Here is a 24,273-nt window from a genome sequence, read left to right on the forward strand (position 1 = left end):
CGCCCTTTATTTGTATAGTTAGGGATGGATGGAACACTTACCTTCCATTCCATTCTGTTTCTTCTGGGGGGGAGGCGCTCCATCCCTCCCCCCAGAATCCTCGACGGGGGAGAGCCAATCTGGTCCTCCCCCCCCCCCGGAATCCTGCCTGGCTGGCTCTGCTCCACGGCCAAGCCATGGAGCCACTGTCCGACTCCAGCCGCCTGCAGCCAGACATCTGGCTGCTGGGCAGCCCTGCAGGGATGCAAATGCTGGCTGTCATAGCCGTCGCCATTTGCGTCCCTGTATTTAGCAGTGATAGGCTACGTGAATACTTATGTAGCCTATCACGGCGGGGGGGGGGGGAAACCAGCGTACGCAAATGGCGGTAGCCGCCATTTGCGTACGCTGGGTTTTTTTCACCCCTGCTGTGATAGGCTATGTAAATACTTACATAGCCTATCACAGCCTCCGCAGGGACGCAAATGGCATCCCTGCATTAGCCGTGATAGGCTACATAAGTATTTACGTAGCCTATCACGGCTATGAAGAGGAAGCGAATGGCGGCCGCAGGACGGCCGCCATTCGCAAAGCAGCGCGGACGGGAGCAGGTAAGTGCTCCGTTTCGTGCGCCTTTCATGGGTTGGGGGCGGTGGGGGCTTCATTCCGCGACCGATTTCGGGGCGCCGAATGCACTGGCATTCGGCCTCACCGAGATCCGTCGCAGAATTCTCTGACATCCCTATATCTAGTGCACTATTGTCAGTTGTAACTGGGAATGCCTGTTCAAGGTCTCAGGCAGTGGTCTTTTTCATCACCTGGTACCTGATCTTTTTTCAGCTGGAGATGCCAGGAAGAGATCCACGGGCCCTTCTGCATGCTAAGTATGTGGTTTGTGAATATAAGGACATCAGAAGACCCCTGCTGGATCAGTCCAAGGGTCCATCTAGTCCAACATTATGTTCACACAGTGACCAACCAGCTGCCCACAGGAAACCCACAAGCAGGACAGGAGTGCAACAGCACCCTCCTGCCTATGATCCCCAGCAATGGGTGTACATAGGCATACTACCTCTGATACTGGAAATAGCATAGAGGCATCAGGACTAGCAATATTTTGGCCACCTAATGCAAAGAGAAAACTCCCTGTAAAAGACCCTGATGCTGGGAAAGACTGAAGGCAAAAGGAGAAGGGGACAGCAGAGGATGAGATGGCTAGATAGCCTCACCGATGCAGTGAATATGAACTTGATCACACTCTGGGAGAGAGCGGAGGACAGGAAGGCCTGGCGTGCTATGGTCCATGGGGTCACAAAGAGTCGGACATGACTGAATGACTGAATGACATCAGGACTAGCAGCCATCGATAGCCTTCTCCTCCAAGAATTTCTCTAACCTCCTTTTAAAGTCATCCAAATGGGTGGCCTTCACAATGTCTTGTGGTAGCAAATTCCACAGTTTAACTATGCGCTGTGTGAAGAAGTACTTTCTTTCATCACTGAGCTAGGCACTTTGTCACTGAACTAGGTTCTCTGCTTCACTGTAGAGGTCAGGCTTCCCCAACCTGGTGCTCTCAAGATGTGTTGGACTACAAGCTCCATTATCCCCAGCCTGCATGGCCGTTGACATCTGGAGAGCACCAGGTTAGGGAAGGCTGACATAGATAGGGGTGTACAGATTCCCCACCGTTCATTCCGGTGGGGAATCCACGGGGGGGGAGGTGATCTGTTCCTCCCCCCGGAATCCTCATGGAGCAGCTCTGCTTCACGAGGATGCCACAGAGCCGAGGGCCGCCTTGTTCCTCCATCTGCCTGCCCCGGATTCCCAGCGGGGGGGGGGGTTCAGCTCCGGAACTTACGTAGATACCTTCATAATTCCTGCAAAAAATCCTTTCTGTGCACCCTCGGTCTCCGTAAGAGTAAAGCCCTTCACAGGGATTCCCCGTCTAACTTCCAGTCACCTCACCTCACCTCACCTCAGCTGACCTCACTTCAGCTGACTTCACTGGAGCTGTCCTGACCTCACCTCACCTGACCTCACTGGACCTGACCTGACCTGACCTGACCTCACCTCACCTCACCTGACCTCCACAGACAATAAACAGAAAAGATGGAGGATTTCCGTGGACGACTCAGCCCCAGTGAAAGAAAGCCTCCGGAAAATGCCTCGTAAAAAGGGTAAAGCCGCTCATGGTCTTTCTTCCTCCATTTCCCATTTAAATTTTTATTTCCCTAATTATTTTCTAAAAATCCCCCCTTTGGCAGAGAAAAAAAATTGGGTCCGTGTGAGCTCTGGTCCCAGTCGACCTGGCCTCCCTGTTCTAAGGAGGATTCCACAGACCGGATTTGTCAGAAGTCTAGCCCATTTAAAATCTGGGCAGAATTCTCTGACATCCCTAGACTTAGATGCTCAGCTGAGCCCTCAGACTGCTTTTTGGAGCATCTTCCCTTTCCTCCTGGGTAGGGATGTACGAAAGTGACTTACCTTTTGTGGATTATGTTGATGGTGGGGGGGAGGCGCTCCGTCCCTCCCCCCGGAATCCTGGCCGGCCGGCTGTGCACCGCAGGGATTCTGCGGAGCCGCCGGCCGGCTCCGCCAGCAGCCGGACATCCGGCCGCTGGCTAACAGGGACGCAAATGGCGGCGGCCGTAGCCACCGCCGTTTGCATCCCTGTAGTCAGCCGTGATAGGCTACGTAAATCTTTATGTAGCCTACCACGTCTGACTTTAAAAAACACACACACGCACGCGTACGCAAATGGCGGCGGCTATGGCCGCTGCCATTTGCATTCCTTATTTTGGCCCGTTTTAGTCTACGTAAATATTTATGTAGGCTAAGACGGCGAAAATAAGGGGAACGCAAATAGCGTAGTGGATGCTATTTGTGTTCCCCTTATTTTCGCCGTCTTAGTCTACATAAATATTTACGTAGACTAAGACAGGCCAAAATAAAGAACGCAAATGGCAGTGGCCATAGCCATCGCCATTTCCGTACGTGCATGTTTTTTTTAAAAAAGTCAGACATGATAGGCTACGTAAATCTTTACGTAGCCTATCACGTCTTTTTTTTTTTTACACGGGAAATGGCAGCGGCAGCAGCTGGTTGGAAGACCGGCCGCCGCCACCGCCGCCACCGCCAAACCGCCGCCAGAGCCACCACCGGAGCCGCCTCCACCCGGAAGATCCGCCCCAGGTAAGTCTCATCCCGGGGGGATCCGTGGGGGGTGGGGGGCAGGCCATTCCACTACAGATTTCGGGGGGCCAAATGTGCTCACATTTGGCCTCCCCAAGATCCGTGGCGGAATTCTCTGACATCCCTACTCCTGGGAGTTTACACTAGGGATGGCAGAGAATTCCGTCACGGATTTCAGTGAGGCCGAATGCACTGGCATTCGGCCCCCGGAAATCCATGGCAGAATGGGGCTTGCTCTTCCAAGATGGGTGAGTAAACCAGAGGAGGTTCCAGCAGGGTGGGCCTCAGCACTGGAGTATTCTGTGGTCTTGCTGTAATCCTTTGAAACACAGAGCAATGATTTATACAAGAATGCACCTTCTGTAACTGATACACAGCACATGGGTATCTATTGTCCTGGTTGCACCGGGGTCAAGCCAGGAATGGGGTCAAGTAGGGGTGCTGGAGAAATTCAAGACAGACTAAAATGAGCTCAGTTCTCTAAGAATCTGACCTGCGGAATCCAACATGGAGAGCCCCCCCCCCCCCCCGGCCACACAGAGTGCATAGACTTTCAGAAATTTTTTTTTTTAACTTTCCCAAAATGCATGCATATTTATTCACAGGTAAATGCACAGGTTTCCGCTGAGGAAACATTGAATAGGAGGTGGGACAATGCCCTAAATGTTACATATGAAGGTAAATTATGTAAATTGTTACAAAACTTCTTATGTAATTATTTGCATATGTTTCCACATGACAAAAAGAAAAAAATGCATCCATCTGTGAGCTGATGACAGAACAACAGGTGCCTGAGAATCCACCAAACACAGACAGAGAGGATTTTATACAGTCCATGAATCCCTAGGGTCAAGCCAGCAAGATTTACATGAAGAGCACAGTACCAGGCAAGGGTGAATATGAATGCAAAGTCATAGAGCAGTCAGAGGCCAGCTCTTTCAAATACTGAGTACAGTACCAGGCAAGGAAGTCCAAACACAACTCACAAGGCAATTCAGGGTCTACTCACAGAAGGTCCTACAGAGAGGAGGTCAGGGAGTCAAGGCAAGAAGCTCAGGGATGGTGTAAGGACATTGTTCTAGTCCTTCCTGCTGAGGACTGAGACTGATAAGCTGGAACCTCTAGAGCCTCACCCAGGACTCAGCTGCAGAACATCAGAGGCTTCTGGAAGAAGTCCTCCTCATGAGGAGGGCCCTCGTCCTTTACTCATGGGGAGCCTTCCTCTGCAACCAGACACTTCTTCTCACAGAGATGGGTCTGACTTGTCTCTTGAGACAATGACACTCATGAGGGTTAGGTGGTCACTCAGCCTTCACCTCACAAGTATAACTCCCCTCCTCCTCTATGGATATACTCATGGACATCTCCCCTGAGAGCCCAGGTTCCTTCTGGTCCATTTCCCAGTCTCCCATAGGGATGTCAGAGAATTTCGCACAAATTTTGAATGGGATCGAATTCTGACAAATCCGGGCCATGGAATCCTCCTCGGAATGGAGCGGCCCTGTCACCCGAGGCTTTCTTTCACTGGAGCTGAGTCTTGAAGTCCACAGAAATCCTCCAACTTTTCTGTTTACTGTCAGGTCAGGTCAGGTGAGGTCAAGTCAGGTGAGGTGAGGTCAGGTGAGGTGAGGTCAGGACAGGTCCGGTGAGGTCCGGTGAGGTCAGGTGACTGGAAGTTATGTGGGGAATCCGCATGAAGGGCTTTACCCTTTTAACGAAAATAAATAGGTATCTTCCCTCTGACCTGAGGCTTACAGAGATCGACAGCGGGCTTGCGAAAAGGATTTTTTGGAATTAATTCCGTAAGTTCGGGCAGCCAGAAAAAACAAACCAACAGGAGAATCTGGAGCATGCAGATGGTGGAACAGGGCGGCCCTCGGCTCTGCGGAATCCTTGTGGAGTGGAACCACTCCGCTCGGATTCCCTGGGGGAGGAACAGATCAACTCCCCCCCCCCGCAGATTCCCCACTGGAACAGATGGTGGGGAATCCGTACATCCCTAGTCTTAGAGTATAGGCTGCTCCTTCTTGCAGTTTACCTCCAGGAGCTCTATCTCCTCCTTTAAAGAGGATTCCTCCAGCAGAGGCATGATAGCCAGGACCACGGGACTGGTACTCTGATGCAAAATACCTCATAAGCAACATACACTCTTTCTTTCCATCCTAAATCAGCCTTCCCCAACCTGATCCCTCCGGATGTGTTGGACTACAACCTACATCATCCACAGCAAACACAACCAAGGGTCATGCTGTCTGGAGGTCATGGGAGTTATAGTCCAGCACATCTGGGAGGCACTATATTCATAGAATCATACAATAGTAGGGCTGGAAGGGGCCTATAAGACCATCAAGTCCAACACCAATTGGATCATCGAGTCGAATTGGGGAAGGCTGCTTCATACAATGTTGCTTTCTCTTCTTGAAATGCTTGTTTTTAAAAACTCAATAACACTGAATAGAAGGGAACTCGCCATTTGCAATGGCTGCAAAAGATAGAACAACTGTAGCTGTCCAGGTAGGAGATTTTCGCCCAGCATGGCTGAAGAGAATGAAAGCGCAGGGCTGAAACACTCATCGCAAGTCACCCGCGCTGTAAATAAATGTGCCTGCCGCTCTCTGAATTGACTTCCCTTCATTGCACTGGAAATGATTCTCTGCATTCAAATGCTTTCATATCTTGGGGGCGGGGGGAAGACGAGAGAAAAATGTTCCCTGAAGATAAAAAGCATAATAGTCTATTTTATTTTCCACTTTCCACATCAATAATGAAAAGTTATCCTCCAGGGACAGCTGGCAACATTTCCAGCTCTTACCTCAGCAGTACAAAGTCCCCTTTCTGTGCCTGAACTGTGATACATAGCCAGGAAATACAAGGACTGCACCAACCTGATTAAAGTTGGTTTTCAAAACAGCATGTCAAAGGCCATGCTGAGCCCGAGGTGTTTTGATTCCTGAGCCCCCAAGAGGTGTCTCCTTGAAGGTCACTCCTCGAAGCACCACCTTTAAAAACACACACACACAACACCAAATGAATTTCTGAACAACCTCTGCTATGGATAGGCAAAGGAGCGGCTGCGGAATAAGAACTGAAGTGCTAAAGCAAATGCCAAATGCAGCCTTTCAGAAAGGTCAAAAAGATTATTTGGGGGTATACACTCCAAAAACAGGAGTCAAACATAGGGATGTATGAAAGACATACCTGGTTTCGTCCAGGGATATCTGCGGTGGGGGAAGACACTCCGTCCCTCCCCCTGAAATCCTCGACGGGGGGGGAGGCGATCCGTTCCTCCCCCCGGAATCCTGCCTGACCAGCTCCGCTCCGCAGCCAGGCCGCAGAGCCACCGGCTAGGCCAACCCGCAGCGGGGCCTCCAGCCGCTGCCAGGCTGCTGCGGACGCAAATGGTGTCCTGAGTAGGGGACACCATTTGCGTCCCTATGGTAGCCCGTGATAGGCTACGTAAATATTTACGTAGCCTATGACAGCTAAAACAGGAATGCAAATGGCGTCCCCTATGCCATTTGTGTTCCCGCTTTAGCTGTCATAGGCTACATAAATATCACGGAGAAAACGGGAACGCAAATGGCATAGCGGATGCCATTTGCGTCCCCACTTTAGCCGTGATAGACTACATAAATATTTACGTAGCCTATCACGGGCTACCATAGGGACGCAAATGGCGTCACCTACTCAGGACACCATTTGCGTCTGCAGCAGCCCGGCAGCGGCTGGAGCCGCTGCCGCTGCTGCTGCTGGAGCCACCGCCGCAGCCAAAGCCGCAGCCGGAGCTGCAGCCAGATAGGCTCCGTTTCACGGGGCTTTCATGGGGTGGTGGGGTGGGTTGCTCCATTCTGCCACGGATTCCGGGGGGCCAAATTCACTGGAATTCGGCCCCCCAGGATCCGTGATGGAATTCTCTAACATCCCTAGTCAAACACATGGGCTCCATTAGAACTGTTGTGCACCAGCAATCTGCACAGAAGGTCCAGACACATTTAGGGAAAATGAAACCCTGTCCTTGCTTCATGCAGACACACTCAGCAATTGAACAAGCATTTGCAGGAACAAAGCATTTTCAGGGAATGCTGTTCTTTCCAGGCTATTTTGGGTTTTTTTTTAAAAGATAAAATAATATAAAAATCCAGGCAGAGGTCTTTGACATCACTTGCTCCTGCTACCAGATCCTTTAAATAACAACAGTACAGAGGTTAGTAGATATTGAACCTGGGACCATCTGCATTCAAAGCTTTTGCTCCGCAACTGAGTCATAGAGATTAAAAAAAACCATACAGCTGTGTGTAATTGACCTCTCAGAATTCTCCACCTTATTTGTGGGCAGATACATTTGGGAGACAATTTTGCTGAATTTCTCCAGGGAAAGGAGAAATTCTCAACAGTTTCTCACAGGTAGGGTCCTCATTGGCCAGGCTTGTAGTACAGCTTCTTTCTTCTTTGGTAAGGGTGTTTCTTTGTTTGTTTGTTCTGAGGGGTGGGGGGTTGTGTTGCAGTGCCATCAACTGTCTTGGCAGGCTGGGACCCAGTTTTCATCCACTGCAATGCAGGTGTGTGAGTGTGTGTGTGTGTGGGGGGTCAGTGTTGTGCCTAGCTCCAGGAATTAGGTGGAGTTAGTGCTCTGCCAAAATTGGTCCTCCCAATTTCCTGAAAGTTTCCTCTCCCCATTCTCTGTATTCTCTTCCATTGTTCTGCCTCACTCAGGAAGTTTTATACTTTTTTTTTGTGGTGTTCAGGAGCTTACCTAATAATCATAGCTGGTCTCCCAGGCTGCCTGTACATCCTGATTTGAAAAAGCCCCATGGGAGGCTTTAAAACATCTCATGGTGCTTTGAACTGGGCTTTAGTTGAAGTGTAAGAAGCTGAGGAGGCTACAGCCAGCCAGAGAGATGATGTGGTATTGGTTATGCCTGCTGAAATTCTGCCCCCCTGAGTCCCCCCAAGCCCCCTTTGAGCCCCCATGAGCTCACCAAGCTACCTACACTGACGGTGGATCCCATCCACGAGTGCCCACCATTTTGCCAAGCTTGTTTTTAAGGAAAAAAAGGAGGTCATTATAAATGTGCATATTTAAATATGCACAAATTCGGGCTGGGAAAGCTTGATATATGCAACGTTAGAGGCATAAATGGGCCATTTATGATTCTAATATTGTGAAGATCAGCCTTTCCCAGGCCAAATTTGCACAAATTTAAATATGCACATTTTTAATGACCTCCTTTTCCCCGTAAAAATAAGGTCGGCAAAATGGTGGGCACTCATGGATGGGTCCGGGGGAGTGTGGGGGATGTCTGGGAGGATAGAAGCATGAGAGAGCAAAGCCAGAGGTTCAGAGGGCACTGTCCATAGGTTCAAGTGGGGGGAGCCTAACAGACTCCCAGACCCAGTCGGGCGTCTGCACCATCCCTACCTATCAGTCCTTCCAAAACTTCCCTGCCTATTGTGCCTCTTCACAGAGTTCCTTGTCTTCTCCTCCATCCACCACTAGGGATGGCAGAGAATTCCGCCATGGATCTCGGTGAGGCCGAATGCCAGTGCATTTGCCCCCCTGAACTCCATGGTGGAATGGCCTGCCACCCCAACCCCCCCGCGGATACCCCCCAGGACGAGACTTACCTGGGGCGGAACTTCCAGGTGGCAGCGGCTGCGATGGGCAGTCTTCCGACCGGCTGCCGCCGCCGCCATTTCCAGTGTTAAAAAAAAAAAAGTCATGATAGGCTATGTAAAGATTTACGTAGCCTATCATGGAAAGGTTAAAAAAAAATGACGTGATAGGCTACGTAAATCTTTACGTAGCCTATCATGGCTGACTTAAAAAAAAAACCTCACATATGCAAATGGCGGTGGCTACGGCCACCGCCATTTGCGTTCCTTATTTTGGCCCGTCTTAGTCTACGTAAATATTTACGTAGACTAAGACGGGACAAAATAAGGAATGCAAATGGAGGCGGCCATAGCCGCCACCATTTACGTATGCGCGTTGTTGGTTTTTTTTAAAGTCAGACGTGATAGGCTATGTAAACATTTACGTAGCCTATTATGGCTGACTACAGGGACGCAAACGGCGGCGACTATGGCTGCAGCCATTTGCGTCTCTGCTAGCCAGTGGCTGGATGTCCAGCTGCTGGCGGAGCTGGCTGGCGGCTCCGTGGAATCCCCATGGACTGGAGCCGGCCGGCCAGGATTCCGGGGGGAGGGACAGAGTGCCTCCCCCCCCAGCGGAACCTGGCAGAGCCAGGTAAGGCCAATTTCATACATCCCTATCCACCACCCTCTTTCTTCTGCCCTTGGTCAGTTTATAATTTTCTCTTTGTAGCTTGGGCCCATTAGTTGCATGTAGAGATGTTGCAAACACAGTTCGGGGTTCAGGAATTTGTTGCGCAATCCCCTCCCATGACCCCCAAACTGCACCCACCAAGACAGTGTCCTTGTTTGCCCCCCATTCATGCCTGCTCATGCTCCAAAGTACTCACCATGAACCCATTCGGTTAGCGCCGCCATTTTCATGCCTTTGCTTTCTAGGAAAAACAGGAAGTTTAAAAAATGCATACATTTAAATATGTGCAGTTTGGAGCTGGGAAAGCGAAATAAGTGCAATAATAGAAGTATAATCCCTCTAATATTTTTTTCTAAATTTGTGTTTTTTTTCTAAATTTGCATAAATGCACATGTGCATATGAGGAAATGTGCAAATTCCCCCATAATGCATATTTTCACACTTCATCCTATGGAGAAATGCATATTTTGGCTGGTCTTTAAATGTTTTGCATGTTTTTCTATGACAAAATTTACACAAAATCAGGGAAGTTAGAAAACAGTCTGCAAGTCTGATGATTGATGAATCTGCCTGAGATGGGCAAAGCCATTCTGTTGCAGAACCGACTGGTTGGATCCATGGACATACAAACTCATTTGGCTATGTTGTAAATCTCCCCAACATTCCTAGCTCCCACCTCCTAAGGGAATGGAATGCCAACATTATTTTCAGGTGGGGTAATTAGGCAAGCCAAATTTCCACCCGCACACAGCCTCTCACAGTTAGCTATTGTCAGTAAGAGCTTTAAGCTACAATATGCTGGGGGGGGAATGGGGGGGTCATCCTTTTACCTTTATCTGGTCCCGCCATCCTCCTTTGGCTATGCTACACAAATATTAAAGGCAGAAGGCCTTATGATCATTGTCCTCTAGGAATTCCCTTTCTCTTTGCTGAAACTGGTGTGACCCACCAAAACCAGGGCATGTCCCACTTGTGGGTCCCAATCCAGACTCTTTCCCCTGTCCTTCTTCTCTAGCATCTAGAATACTGAGGTCATCATGATCAATAGCCATTGGTAGACTTTTCCTCCATGAATTTGTCTAATTCTTTTTAAAGCTATCTAAACTAGCACCCAACACCATAGTTAGTGGTAGTGCATCTCACAAGTTAATTATACATCATATGAAGAGGTAGGTTTGATCCTGGTGTCAAACAGTTTCTTTGTGTGACCCCAGAGTGAGGATGGGTGAGAATTTTGTTTCAGTTCAGTTTTGGTAAGAACTTACCAGAATTCAAAGAGTTCTTCATATTGGGGACAAAAAGAACACAAGATTTTTATTTTTTTATTTTTTAAGAAAATGTCAATTTAGGAGAAAACAAAACTGACATGTTTATTCATTCAGTCCTAGGTCTTTGAGCACTTAGCACTTAAAACCCTAGGCTTGAATCCCTAGATTATAGGGATCCAACATCGATATATTCAATGATGTTAGTGGTAAATTACAGTTGCCACCTCTCCCCCGCCCCCTATTTTTAAAAGCTATATGGCAGGCAGGTACAACTACATTAGCCTTGTCATTCTAGGAAAAGCTGTGTCTATTGATTTTGGCTGGTGCAGATGGGTGACAATTTTGTTTTAGTTTGTTTTTGATGATAATTAACCAACATTTGCAACATTTGTGAGAGAATGAATGCAAGATTTTAAAAATCTGAATTAGATGGAAAGTAAAATGAAATGGATTCACCCATCCCTATCCTAGAGTACGTAGGTAGATGATAGAGGGGAGAGAGAGAGAGAGAGAGAGAGAGAGAGAGAGAGAGAAACTATGAAAGGCAAGAAGATTTCATCCTACAAAGGTGTCTCTGGGAAGATGAAGATGGACATGTATATAGGGAAGGAGGAACAGGAGACAAGCTAGAGGCCATTACAGGATTTTTTTCTCAATTATCCTCTGGCAAGTGATCCAAGTACTACAGTGGGTACTAAGACCATGGATTTTGAACCAGTATTCTAAAGCAATATAAAACAGCAAAGACCATTTCACTCTACATCCAGACAAGCTCTCAGTATCCCGAGTAATAGATGTTTCATCATCCCTTGAGAACAGCATGAAGACTAATGCAATTTCTTTAGCATCAGTGGCCGTCTAACAATATGACACATTGCCATGTAATGCATGCTGTTCCCTAAACTGCAACCTTGTACAGCTTTTCCAACTGCTACTCCTGGGAAAACAGAGAAATTCTGCAGAGCTAAAGAGACTTTGTCTCAAGGGAGCATGCAGAACATAAAATAAAGAAAAGATGGCATCTAAACACTATCTGGTCCTGGCTTTTTGCTTGAGTGAAGAGAGAAGCTCTTTCTCCAGCTCTCCCCATCCTTCTACCCTCAATTCTCCTAAGATCTACATATTTTCTGCCAGTAGATATTACGCACTTTAAACCCAATGTTGAAAACCATGCTTTACATGGTGGGATCCTTCCCCCCCCCCCCAAGGGACATTAACATAGCACATACTATTGTGTATATTTCAATAAAGACAATACAATACTTTTGATTAATATCCTAGTTACAGAATTTCCTTCCTAGTCTTTATTGACTGCCTGGTTAAAATAAACAAAAATCCAGTTTTATACTGATCGGATTAGAAACTGACTTACTAGATATATCAATAAGCATTATAATTTGAATACTGATTTTTTTTTATATGAACCAGGTCCAAACCAGTTTTGATGTGCTGAACTGGGAAGTGGACCTTTATTTTCCTGCACTAGAACTAAACCAGAACAATATCACTCATGTAAAACTAAACCCCAATCCAACCCAGTTAATGGTTTTACTCCCAGATCATGTCAACCCCAGCTTAGTTTTTCACAGGACACATACCAAACTAGAAACCTCATGGTTACGTCTTATTTCACTTCAGTTTTTACAAACATTTGCACTGGCTGGAACACCCACATATTGTTGTGAACCATTCATTTGTTGTGAACTCAGAGAGCTCTGGCTGTATAGAAATGAGATAAAGAAATAATATATTTGAACATAGGAAGCTCTCTTATACAAGGTCAGACTATTTCTCTTAAAGCTAGGCACAAATAGAATAGCTCTTGAAATTCTTCACCATATTTGAGGTTAGGTAAATTGAGGTTGGGGGTGGGGACAATTTCACCAAATTTCTCCAGTAGGGGGAGAAATGCTCAGCAGTTTCTCACAGGTAGGGCTCACCATTGGCAGGAGCTGTCACACAGTTTCTTCTTTTTTTCTGTAAGGGTTTTTGTGTTTTCTGAAACAACATAAACTGTGTTGGCAGGCTGGCCCCCATTTTCCATTCTCCACAATGCAGGTCAGGTGTGAGGGGGACAGTGTTGTGTCCAGCTCCAGAGAAGAGCTGGAGCTGGTGCTGAGCCAAAATCTGTCCTCCAAAATCTGTCCTAGAAGTTTTCTTCTCCCATGAAAGAGGCTTCAATTGTTTTGTCTCATTCTCAGGGTGTACTTCTATTTGTTTTTGTGTTGCTTTTAGGGATGTCTGTCACCATGGAATCTGGCCCTTTTGGGGATCAATGGTTTCCCAATGAGCAACAGACTTGGCTCGTACTTGCAGGCCAAGCCACAGGGCTTTTCCCAAAATCTGGGAAGTTCTTCCTTTTTTTTTAATTATGTAAGTAGAAATGTGGGCAAATTGTGAGGGTGCAATTTGCATGATTTACACAAATTCTGGCCACAAAATGCATAATTTAGGCAAATTGTGCTTGCAATTTGTGCAAATTATACCTGCAATTTGCATAAATTACTCAAATTGCACCTGCAATTTGCATACATTTGTATTTACATAAATGTAAACAAAAACAAAAGAAGTACAGAAAAAAGTTCCCAGATTTCAGGAAAAACCCTGCAGCTTGGTCCACAAATGTGAGTCAAGTCAGGTGCTTACCTCTTACATCCCTGATCCATTTTCAAAGTAAGTCACTTTTGCATATCTCCATTCATAACTCAGTGCTATGCTTGCTATCCTGTTTCCAAATAATCTGCAATTTAAGAAATAATCTGCACAAAATTAGTATTTAAATACATGTTTTGAATGCATTTTCTCATAAAATGCATATTTATAAACATTTTATGACCAACTACAAATTTCTAAATGCCCTTCCGTACAGTTTTTAAAAGCCAAACACTACACTGTAAAAGTATGAGGTGTGAAACCTGGAGGATCATTGCCTTCTGATCTGCACATTAGTCCAGGAGGTATGGACCAAGTTTGTTCATTTCAAAATGTGGATCGAATGAAATCCTTGCACATCCCTAGACTTTAGTGCAGCCTTCCTGAAACTGCACCCCCAAGATGTTTTGGACTTTCCCACAAGTCCAAACCAGCATGGCTAATCATCAGGAATTCTGGGAGTTGTGATCTAACACATCTGGAAGACACCAGGTTGAGGAAGGCTGCCTTAGTGGTAGCCACAAGAGAATTTAGTCCTAGGTTGGATCTAGATTGAATTATACTTAGCCTCACTGAAACTGATGGGATTTGAATAGTCATAACTAACTCAAGTCCCATTAATGTCAATGCATCTACCATAAGTGTAACTAAACCTGGATCCAACCCCTAGTGTCTTTTTTAAAAGGTAGGTCTTCTCTACTAGTATGCAGCTTGCACATTCCTGTCTGTTGGCATCTTGCTAGAGTAATGCACTCATCATTTGCTCTTGTGTTCTCATTTGATAAAATACAGCCATGGTCAGTTGCTCCTGTCTTATTTTTCCCACCCAAGGGAAAATGATGGAAGGGAGGAGGTTGTTTAAAGCCAGACAGGTACTCCCCAACTAACCTGTTTGGGATGTTAAATGCAAAAAGAGATGCCCACTACATTTCTATCCAATGCAATAAGAATTGGCCACCAGCCAAGGTAAGCCTCTAGCAGATCAAACCAATGTACCACAACTCTCCCATGAGATCCAAGTGTTAATGGGGAGTGATATTTATCTAGGAAATGGATGGAAAGACCTGGCATTGGTGATAAGAATTAATCAGCTTCAAAGAAATAAAAAATTACACATGCTAACAAGGCCATTTGAGCAACTGTTTTCACCAGCAGAGCTTATCTTTCATGGGAGGGAAATGTTAAGCTAAAAGAACTTGCCAAATCCAGACTTGAAAAATATCCTGTTCCTCTTTGAATACAGAACATTCTGATATTAATGGTTCATGGGCTGGATACATCTGAATGAAAATAGAAACCCTTCATAGTGCATGGATGAAACAGGACAAGAAAGCTGGACAACTTTAATAAGATATTATAGATATGGACACTACCCATTCTTATAACCCCCCCATGTCTTGTCTCAATCTCATTCCTTCCCACAGTTCCTACCACAGAGGAATTTCTATACACTTAAAAGATTCAGGGCTCAGGCCCATTGGACACAAATTCGCATAAAATATACATATGCTGATTTATATCTACATGTGCCAATTTAGAAATAATGACTAGGCTTTATTTAAATTTTGCAGGAAGCAAAGTCATTAAATTAATTTCTCCTCCAAATCATTTCAAATAAATTCAATTAATTTTCACCCTGACCAAAATCATCCCAAACCAATGTGAAACATATTTTTTCTAACCTCAAATGCCATACAGGGATTGGGGGGGGGGGGCGGGGATTGCAGCATGTGGGAAGGTGAAGGTCAACTCTTCCCTTCCCAGCTGCAATCCCACTTGAAATTGCCTGCTAGATGCTAATTAAGCTGTGGGGGAGGAGGACACCCTTCCATTGGCACCAGTGTGGATTAGATACTGAGTAGGGATGGGTGAACTCCCCCTGCACCTGTCCCACGCACCACACATCAGACTCCTGTCACTTGCCCAATGCTGGCAGGCATGTGGGAAGAAGCACCAAACAAGTTATGGGCACCTCGCAAGAGCTTGTGGCCTCCCGTTTGTCCGTGAGCCACCATTTTGTGTAAAATTGCAGCTAAGTCTTTTACGTAAATCACCATTTTATGCAAAATGGTGGTAGTAGATAGTGTGATTTACACAAAATTGCAGTTGTAAAGGCTTTTCTGCAATGTTATGAGAAATGGTGGCTTGCGGACAAGCAGGATGCAGTGACCTTGCCCAACCCAAGGCATGCCAAATTGGGCAAGCACGAGGGTTGATACGGCAAAAACTTCCCTAGCTTGAGCCCCAGACCAGATTCCTCTGACATCCCTAATCCTGGGCCCTAGGAATTAGATTTTGGTCCAAGGCCCCATAGGACCCAGCCTAGCAACGCTCCTATCACCATCCTTCTTGCCTCTTACTGTCCTCTCTCTCTCTCTCTCTCTCTCATCTGGTTTTCAAGCCATCAACATCAATGGCCATCATGCACTGGTCAAGATGGATGCAAGAAGAACTGAGGTGGGAGGAAACATCAAAGGTGAAGGGAAGGTTAAAATCTTACTATATTCTGAATGCAAAATCCCACTGAGGTATCAGTAAGGGGAAATAATGCAGGTACCTAGAAACTTCTAGTGCATAGCAAACACCAGAGACCTTACAGCAGTATTTCTCAACCTGGTCCACCTCAGATGCTTTGGACATCAACTCCAATCAGCACCAGATGGCATGGGCAATGGTTAAAAATTCTGGGAGTTGTCATCCAAAATGTCTTGAGGTCACCAGGCTGAGGAAGTCTGCCTTACAAACAAATACAGTTTAATATATTTAATATACAGTGGTGTGTGTGTTGGGGAACATATTAAAACTGTGGAGCTTGGTATGGTAAGTACATGTCCAAAACATTCTTCTCCCTCCCCTGCCCCCTCTCACACACACAGAGACCAGGGTCTAAATGTCTGTAACACTATGTAAAGAAAACCCAAACAGGAAATGGATTTGGTAAGAGCTATTGGATTAACTCCACTATCTTTGCTACAAACTGTTCCGACCACATCAACAAGGAAACAAGAGAAGAAAAAGGCTCTTCCTCTATTATCTTTTCTCAGTCATTGACCAAGCAAGCTGTCATCCATCAACCTCTGATCAAACATGATCATCCTTAAAGAAATGTGGTCTGATCTCTGCATACTGGTTGGTGTATTTCCTGTTCAGCCTGTTAAGTCACAAGGAAAAATTGCTCCTTTTTTCCATATGCTGTGTTACCATGTTATTATCAGGAGGATCTTGTCTGTTAAGGACCCCATTTCTTAAAACATATAATTTTCATAAAGTCAGAATCTATTAGTACAGTCTTAGCTGCTGTGACAAAATAGCAGAAGTCTTAAATTAAAGAGGGCTTCCACTATTATATACTACCCCACCTAATATTAACATCATAAATGCCTCTGTCAAATAAGATAAAATCAGAATTCCACCCTGACAATGGAAATGTTATTTGAGATTAGTTAATATTACAAAAGACTCGAGCACAAGCAAAAAGAGAGAGTGGGAAGGCAAAACTATAGTTTCATCTAAAGCTGTGCCCATTAGCATTCAGATCAGCTTTTTCCAGGAAAATTGTGGGTGGGTAGTGAAGACTGCAGTCAAAGCCTGTCTGGGGAGGAAAGTTCCATACATTTTCAAGGGGACCTTAACTAGAAGACCTATAGGACTGGACTGGGGGAGCCAAAATCTTGTTGCTGTCACTACCAAAAATGACACTGGGAATGATGCCACATCATGACATAGGCATTCCTCCTGGAACCTTCCCTAGAACAGAAGAAGTCAATGGGCTGTTTTAAGTATGGGTGAATTTCATTTAGCCCATTTTTTATTTTTATTTTTTTTAATAAGGATTCACTAACATTCCTAAAAGTCTATATAAATGGGATGGAAAGAACACACACACACAGAGAGAGACATGCATATGGGAAAACATGTATTCACACACACACACACACACACCACACACATAATTTTGCTGGAAAAAACTTCTCAGCCTTTAACAGGTACATGGCAGGAAGGTCCAACGTGGTCCTCTCCATGCTGGGAATAGCTGTACCTATTGAATTTGAAGACAGGTGACGATTTAGTTTGGTGTGTGTTTTTGATACACATTTTTTTCATAAACAGGATGTGTGTGTGTGTGTGTGTGTGTGTGTGCATGAGAGAGAGAGAGAGAGAGAGAGAGAGAGAGAGAGAGAGAGATTGGCTGCAGGCTATTTTAAAAACAACAACCCCAGGTGTTGCTTCCGGCCAGCGCTGAGGAAGCTTGTCTCCTACCTTAGCTGCAGGACTGCTATCCATGGTCCTGAATTCAAGCCAGTGATCTTTCGACCTGTACCTGAGTAGCGTTTATTTCATTGTGTTTATTGTGTTTATTCTGGATGAAGAAAGCAGGGCTGTTTTCAGTGCCTGGACACAACCCTGGTCCATATGAAATAAGAAATAATGAAAGGGCCCCTGAGCAGGCACAGAATGCATTTCTCTCACCACTGAGTAACTGCAGAGAATCCCTGCATGCCAGTGGTACAGGTGAAGGGCCTCCTCATCAGACAGTATTTTGTTTCATTTTTGTGGAGATACTGGTGGTCTGCTATCTCTTTTCCTAGAAATAAATAAGCACTGCCAGAGGCACTCCCTCATGTAACCCTTCGATATTTCTCACTCCCGAAGTGTGAAGTGCATTCTAAGAAGCCACAGCCATGTGAGGATAAAACTAGGGATGGCGGAGAATTTCTCCTCGAAACTTCGGGGGGCCGAGCGCCAACGTGTTCGGCCCCCCGAACAGGTTTCGGGGAGAAATCCTCTGAAACCCCCCCGCCCCCCCGGGACGGGACTTACCTTCACTGAATGTCCCTCCCAGTGGTGGGTCTGGCCGGCGGTTCGGCGGGTGTTCGAGCGGGGCGGGAGCGGCAGCTGGTCTTTCGACCGGCTGCCGCCACCACCGCCATTGCAATCAAAGGAAAAAAAAAGCCCCCTGATAGGCTACGTGACGATTCACGTAGCCTATCACGGCTAGATTTGCAAAGTCAGCCATGATAGGCTACGTCAATCGTCACATAGCCTGTCACGGGTGACTTTAAAAAAAAAAAAAGCGCGTATGGATAATGGCGGCCCCCATAGGGAGCCGCCATTCCCATTCCTTATTTGGTCGCTGTAGTCTACGTAAAGATTTACGTAGACTACGGCGAAAATAAGGGCAACGCTATTTGCATTGCCCTTATTTTTGCCGTAGTCTACGTAAACATTTACATAGAATACAGCGACTAAATAAGGAACGCGAATGGCGGCTCCCTATGGGGGCTGCCATTAGCGTACGTGCTTTTTTTTTTTTTAAAGTCACCCGTGATAGGCTACGTGACGATTGATGTAGCCTATCACAGCTGACTTTGCAGATCTAGCCGTGATAGGCTATGTGAATCGTCACGTAGCCTATCAGGGGGCGGGTTTTTTTTTTTTAAACTTTCGCGTTCGCGGCCGGGCGAGGCGGGAAGCCTTCTCCCCGGCCTGAATTTCGGCCGGGCTGAAGCGGGAAGCCTCCCCCCCGGCCTGAATTTCGGCGGGCCGAGGAGGGAAGCCCCCCCCGGCCGGAACTTCGCGTGGGGAGCAGCGAAGCGCCTCCCCCCCACCGTGAACGTCCTTCGAGGACAGGTAAGCGACTTTCGTCCACCCCTAGATATAACGGAGAGGAAGAAATAGTGTAGTAAGTAACGGTCACCATAACACAATGCAATGGGAAAGTTTTCTGCATGCACCCATCACTGTTATCCTGCAGACCATGATGTCCTCACTCTGTGGAACTCAGTGTACTCTGTGGGACTTCATGCAAGTCATTGGGCAAAACCTAGAATAGTGAAAATAGGAGGGCAGATCCACCCACTACTGGAAAGAGTGCTTATGGCATAGTTGTTGTTGTTCAGTTGTTCAGTTGTGTCCAACTCTTCGTGACCCCATGGACCATAGCACGCCAGGCCTTCCTGTTCTGTGCTCTCTCCCGGAGCGTGCTCAAGTTCATATTCATTGCATCAGTGATGCTATCTAGCCATCTCATCCTCTGCCGTTCCCTTCTCCTTTTGCCTTCAGTCTTTCCCAGCATCAGGGTCTTTTCCAGAGAGTTTTCTCTTCTCATTAGGTGGCCAAAATATTTGAGCTTCAGCTTCAGTATCTGTCCAATGAGCACTCAGGATTGATTTCCTTTAGGACTGACTGATTTGACCTCCTTGCAGTCCAGGGGACTCGTAAGAGTCTTCTCCAGCACCACAGTTCGAAAGCATCAATTCTTCAGCACTCAGCCTTCCTTATAGTCCAGCTCTCACAGCCATACATTACTACTGGGAAAACCATAGCTTTGATTATGCGGACCTTTGTCGGCAAGGTGATGTCTCTGTTTCTCACTATGCTGTCTAGGTTTGCCATAGCTTTCCTCCCAAGGAGCAAGCGTCTTTTAATTTCATGGCTACAGTCACCATCTGTGGTGATCTTGGAGCCCAAGAAAATAAAATCTGTCACTGCTTCCATTTCTTCCCCTTCCATTTGTGGCATAGTATTCTGTAAAAAATGTGCAACCGCATTTTTGTGGCAGCTGTCATTTCCCCCCAGAATGTTCCCAAATGATGCAAAACTATTTTTTTTCTATCTAGCCCAATTGGGGATGGGTGAACTTACCATGGTCTGGGTCACACACCACTCACCAGACCCCCCTCATTGACCACCAGCCCCCGGCCCTGCTCACCATGGCTGGCGAGTCGCTGCTGGGCAGCCCATGAGTGGCCTCCCAGTCCCTCGCTGAGCTACCATTTTGCATAAAAATGGCAGCTTGGCCTTTTTGCTGTAAAGGCCGATTTTATGCAAATGGTAGCTTTAAAGAGGCCATTTACACAAGATTACAGGTGTAAATGGCTATTTATGCCTGTAATCTTGTGTACATGATCACTTTACAGCCACCACTTGTGTAAAATTGTCCTTTACAAAAAAAGGCAGAGCTGCCATTTTGTGGCTTGGCAAGGGATCTGCAGACTGGTGTCCGGGGGGCCATGCCATCGATTTTTCACTCAGCCTTGAGACCCATCTGGATGCCCACAACATCCCTAAGCTCAATATTGTCTACTTTGGATGGCAGCGGCTCTTCAAAAGTGGTCTTTCCCATCACCAGCTACCTGGAGATACCAGCAATTGAACGTGAGGCCTTCTGCATCAAAAACATGTGTTCTACTACTGAGCTACTGTCCCTCTCCTTTTCCCAGCCACTTCCTCATCTTTGCCTGGAAAAAAATGCACCATTTTCCATTGCAAATGGGAGGGCTTACTGAGCCTGCTCATAATGTCAATCTATCCTAACAAAGCACTAAATGTGCAATGACATCTCCTGCACAAAGAGCTGTCATAAAGTGTGCCTAGCAGCCCAAGTGGTATAAATGTTCCTTCGATTAAGTGCCTCATTGAGATAAGTTGATGATGCTCCATTAAGCTGATGTGATAGACTTCCAGCTCTCAACACAGTCAGAGGGGGAGAAGGATTCACTGTTGGAGGAAGGCTATGGTTATGCGCTAAATTATCAAGCCTCCTTGGAGTAACCCATGCTCCAGACTGATATACTGCAGCAATGCACTGATGCAAAGATTGACAGATCCCTTCCCATTGACTGCATTGACTATGTAAATGGCACAATTTAAAGTCACACAACCTAACCTGGCTATGGTGGAATGGTTTGGCAAATGTCTTCCAGAGTCTGTGAAAAGACTGGCAACATCAGGGAGAATGTGATGAACATTTCTAGGTTCTCCCATAAAGCCAAGAACCTTCACTCAGACATGTGGGGTTAAAATTACAGCCCTGTTGCAGTTTTGCATAATTTATATAGAAGTATACTTGTTTAATAAACCTATACAGAGAGACCTTCTAGGACAGGGGTGGGGAACATCCAGTGGTCTGGGGACCAATCCCACCATCCTCCAGAGCCCACTGGAGGCCACATCCCTCCCTGCTGCTAGAATTGCCACTGCAATTTGGTGGTGCAGTGGCAGGAACACACACACACACACACACACACACACACACACGATCCTTCTTTAAAACATGGAGTTCAGGGACTGCCCACCTTCTTTTAATTCAAAGTCATGCTTCTGGGATTTTTTTGATGGCAAATCCGATGGTACAGAAATAGGGACAATGGTGGGGACTGCATGTGGCCTGCAGATGTTGCCCACCCCTGTCCTAGGACATTGTTTTCTACTATGCAGGTGAAAATGTCCCCTAATTTTAGCCACTTAACATTTACAGTTCTCTTTCTGTGCACTACTACCACCAATAATAATAATAATAATAATAGTAGTAGTAGTAGTAGTAGTAGTAATACTAATACTCAAATCCCATATAAAACTTTGGGGTTTAGTTATGTTTGGTCCCATACAATGTCAAGTGCTGTTTTTTATTTGTTTTTTTAAGTCAAAAAAATTGATTCAATGATGCAGATTTCAGTGTCCATCCAGAGTTTTGTTTCTGGAGGGAAAAAAAGCCTGTGGCAAAAAATCAGGGATGAAACCCCAAGGAATCTACCTATTTCTGCCATTGGGGTGCTTGTTTGTAGGGATATTGCAGACGTTCCAGGAAGGGGGTGGATTTTGGTGGACATCCCCCAATCAGTCCCTTGCACTGCACAACAGTTCACGGACCCCCATGCTTGCCCAAAGTGGAGCACACTGAGTGGGCAAGCTTGGGGGTCCCTGTTTACCCATGAGCTGCCATTCTGCAGAAAACCACAGGTAAGTATTTTTTACATAAATGGCTATTTTGCACAAAATTGTGGCCATAAATAATGCCAATTCTTCCTGCAATTTTGCGTAAATGGCACTATTTATGTCCACTGTTTTGTGCAAAATAGCCATTTACTAGGGATGGACGAAAGTCACTTACCTGTTCTCGAAGCTTGCTTCATGGTGGGGGGGAGGCGCTTCGGTTCTCCCCCCGAAGTGCAGGCGAGGGGGGGAAGATGCCCCGCCTCGCCCGGCCGAAATTCAGGCCGGGGGGGAGGCGCCCCGTCTACCCGGCCGCGAAAAAAAAAGTAAACACACACACACACCCGTGATAGGCTACGTAATGATTTATGTAGCCTATCACGGCTAGGTTTCCAAAGTCAGCCATGATAGGCTATGTAAATCGTCACATAGCCTATCATGGGTGTTTTTTTTTTTTTACTTTACTTTTTTTTTTTTGCTATGGCGGCGGCAGCAGCCGGTCGGGAGACCAGCCGCCGCCCCCGCCCCCGCCGAACTGCCGCCAAACCGCCGCCGGGACCCGCCGCCAGGAGGGACATTTGGCCACAGTAAGTCTCATCCCAGGGGGGGCGGGGCCAGCGGAGAATTTCCCCACCAATTTCAGGGGGCCGAATGCATTGGCATTCGGCCTCCCGAAGATTCGGGGAGAAATTCTCCGCCATCCCTACCATTTACATAAAAAGCTGCTGTTTTCCACAAAATGGTGGGTCACATGTAAGCAGGGTGATACATGTCACTCACTTTGTGTCCATGGACCATCTGGTGGCTCACACTGTCTACCAACCAAGGGTAGGAGGCTGGCAAGGGGCTGGTGAGTAGTACACAAGGCAATGGCAGGTGAGTTTGGCCATCGCTACTTGTTTGTCCCATCTAACAGTAATGTCTAGGGCATCTTTCAACCCAAAGTGATCCAGGGAAGCAGATTTCTTCTGACACCACACCATTGGTTTAGGACATTTTATATAGGGATGTGCAAACTCACCACTGTCTGCGTTCTCTGGACCCTGCCCTGCTTGCTGGTCTCCCGACCACACTTGAGCTCCTCCCACATTTGGTGAGCAGCCTGTGCTCACCCCAGTGGTCTCGTCGAGCTCCACATAGGGATGGGGGAGAATTTCTCCCCGAAACTTCGGGGGGCCGAGTGCCAACGCATTCGGTCCTCTGAAGGTTCGGGGAGAAATTCTCCCCCCGCCACCCCTGCCCCCACCCGGGATGGGACTTACCTTTTACGAATGTCGCTCCCAGTGGCGGGTCCCAGCGGCGGTTCGGCAGGTCTTGGTCAGGGGCGGGGGCAGCAGCCGGTCTTTCGACCGGCTGTCGCCGCCGCCATTACAAGAAAAGTAAAAAAAAACACACATGCCCCTGTGATAGGCTATGTAATGATTAACGTAGCCTATCATGGCTAGATTTGCAAAGTCAGCCATGATAGGCTACGTTAATCGCCACGTAGCCTATCACGGGTGACTTTGAAAAAAAAAAAAAGCGTGTACGCAAACAGCGGCCCCCATAGGGAGCCGCCATTCGCGTTCCTTATTTGGTCCCTGTAGTCTACATAAAGATTTACGTAGACTACGGCGAAAATAAGAGCAACGCAAATAGCGTTGCCCGTATTTTCGCCATAGTCTACGTAAATCTTTACATAGACTACAGAGACCAAATAAGGAATGCGAATGGTGGCTCCCTATGGGGGCCACCATTTGCGTACGCGCTTTTTTTTTTAAGTCACCCATGATAGGCTACATGACGATTAATGTAGCCTATCATGGCTGACTTTGCAGATCTAGCTGTGATAGGCTACGTAAATCATTACGTAGCCTATCACGGGGCTTTTTTTTTTTTTTTTTACTTTTCTTTTGAAGTTCGCGGCCGGGGAAACAGGGTGCTTCTCCCCGGCCTAAATTTCGGCCGGGCGAGGCAGGAAGCCTCCCCCTCGGCCTGAATTTCAGCCGGGCGAGGCAGGAAGACACCCCCCCTCGCATGAACTTCGGGGGGAGAAGCGAAGCACCTCCCCCCCACCACGAAAAAAGCTGCAGGACAAGGTAAGTCCCTTTCGTACATCCCTAGCTCCGCGGTCCCCATTTTTTGACAAATAAAATGGTGATCGCAAAAATGTGCATGTCTTTGTTTGCGTGAAAATGGGCA

The sequence above is a fragment of the Heloderma suspectum genome, chromosome 10 (genome assembly GCF_057233095.1).
Source record: "Heloderma suspectum isolate Gila_16-S chromosome 10, 16-S_ref, whole genome shotgun sequence".
Classification (NCBI taxonomy): Eukaryota; Metazoa; Chordata; class Lepidosauria; order Squamata; family Helodermatidae; genus Heloderma; species Heloderma suspectum.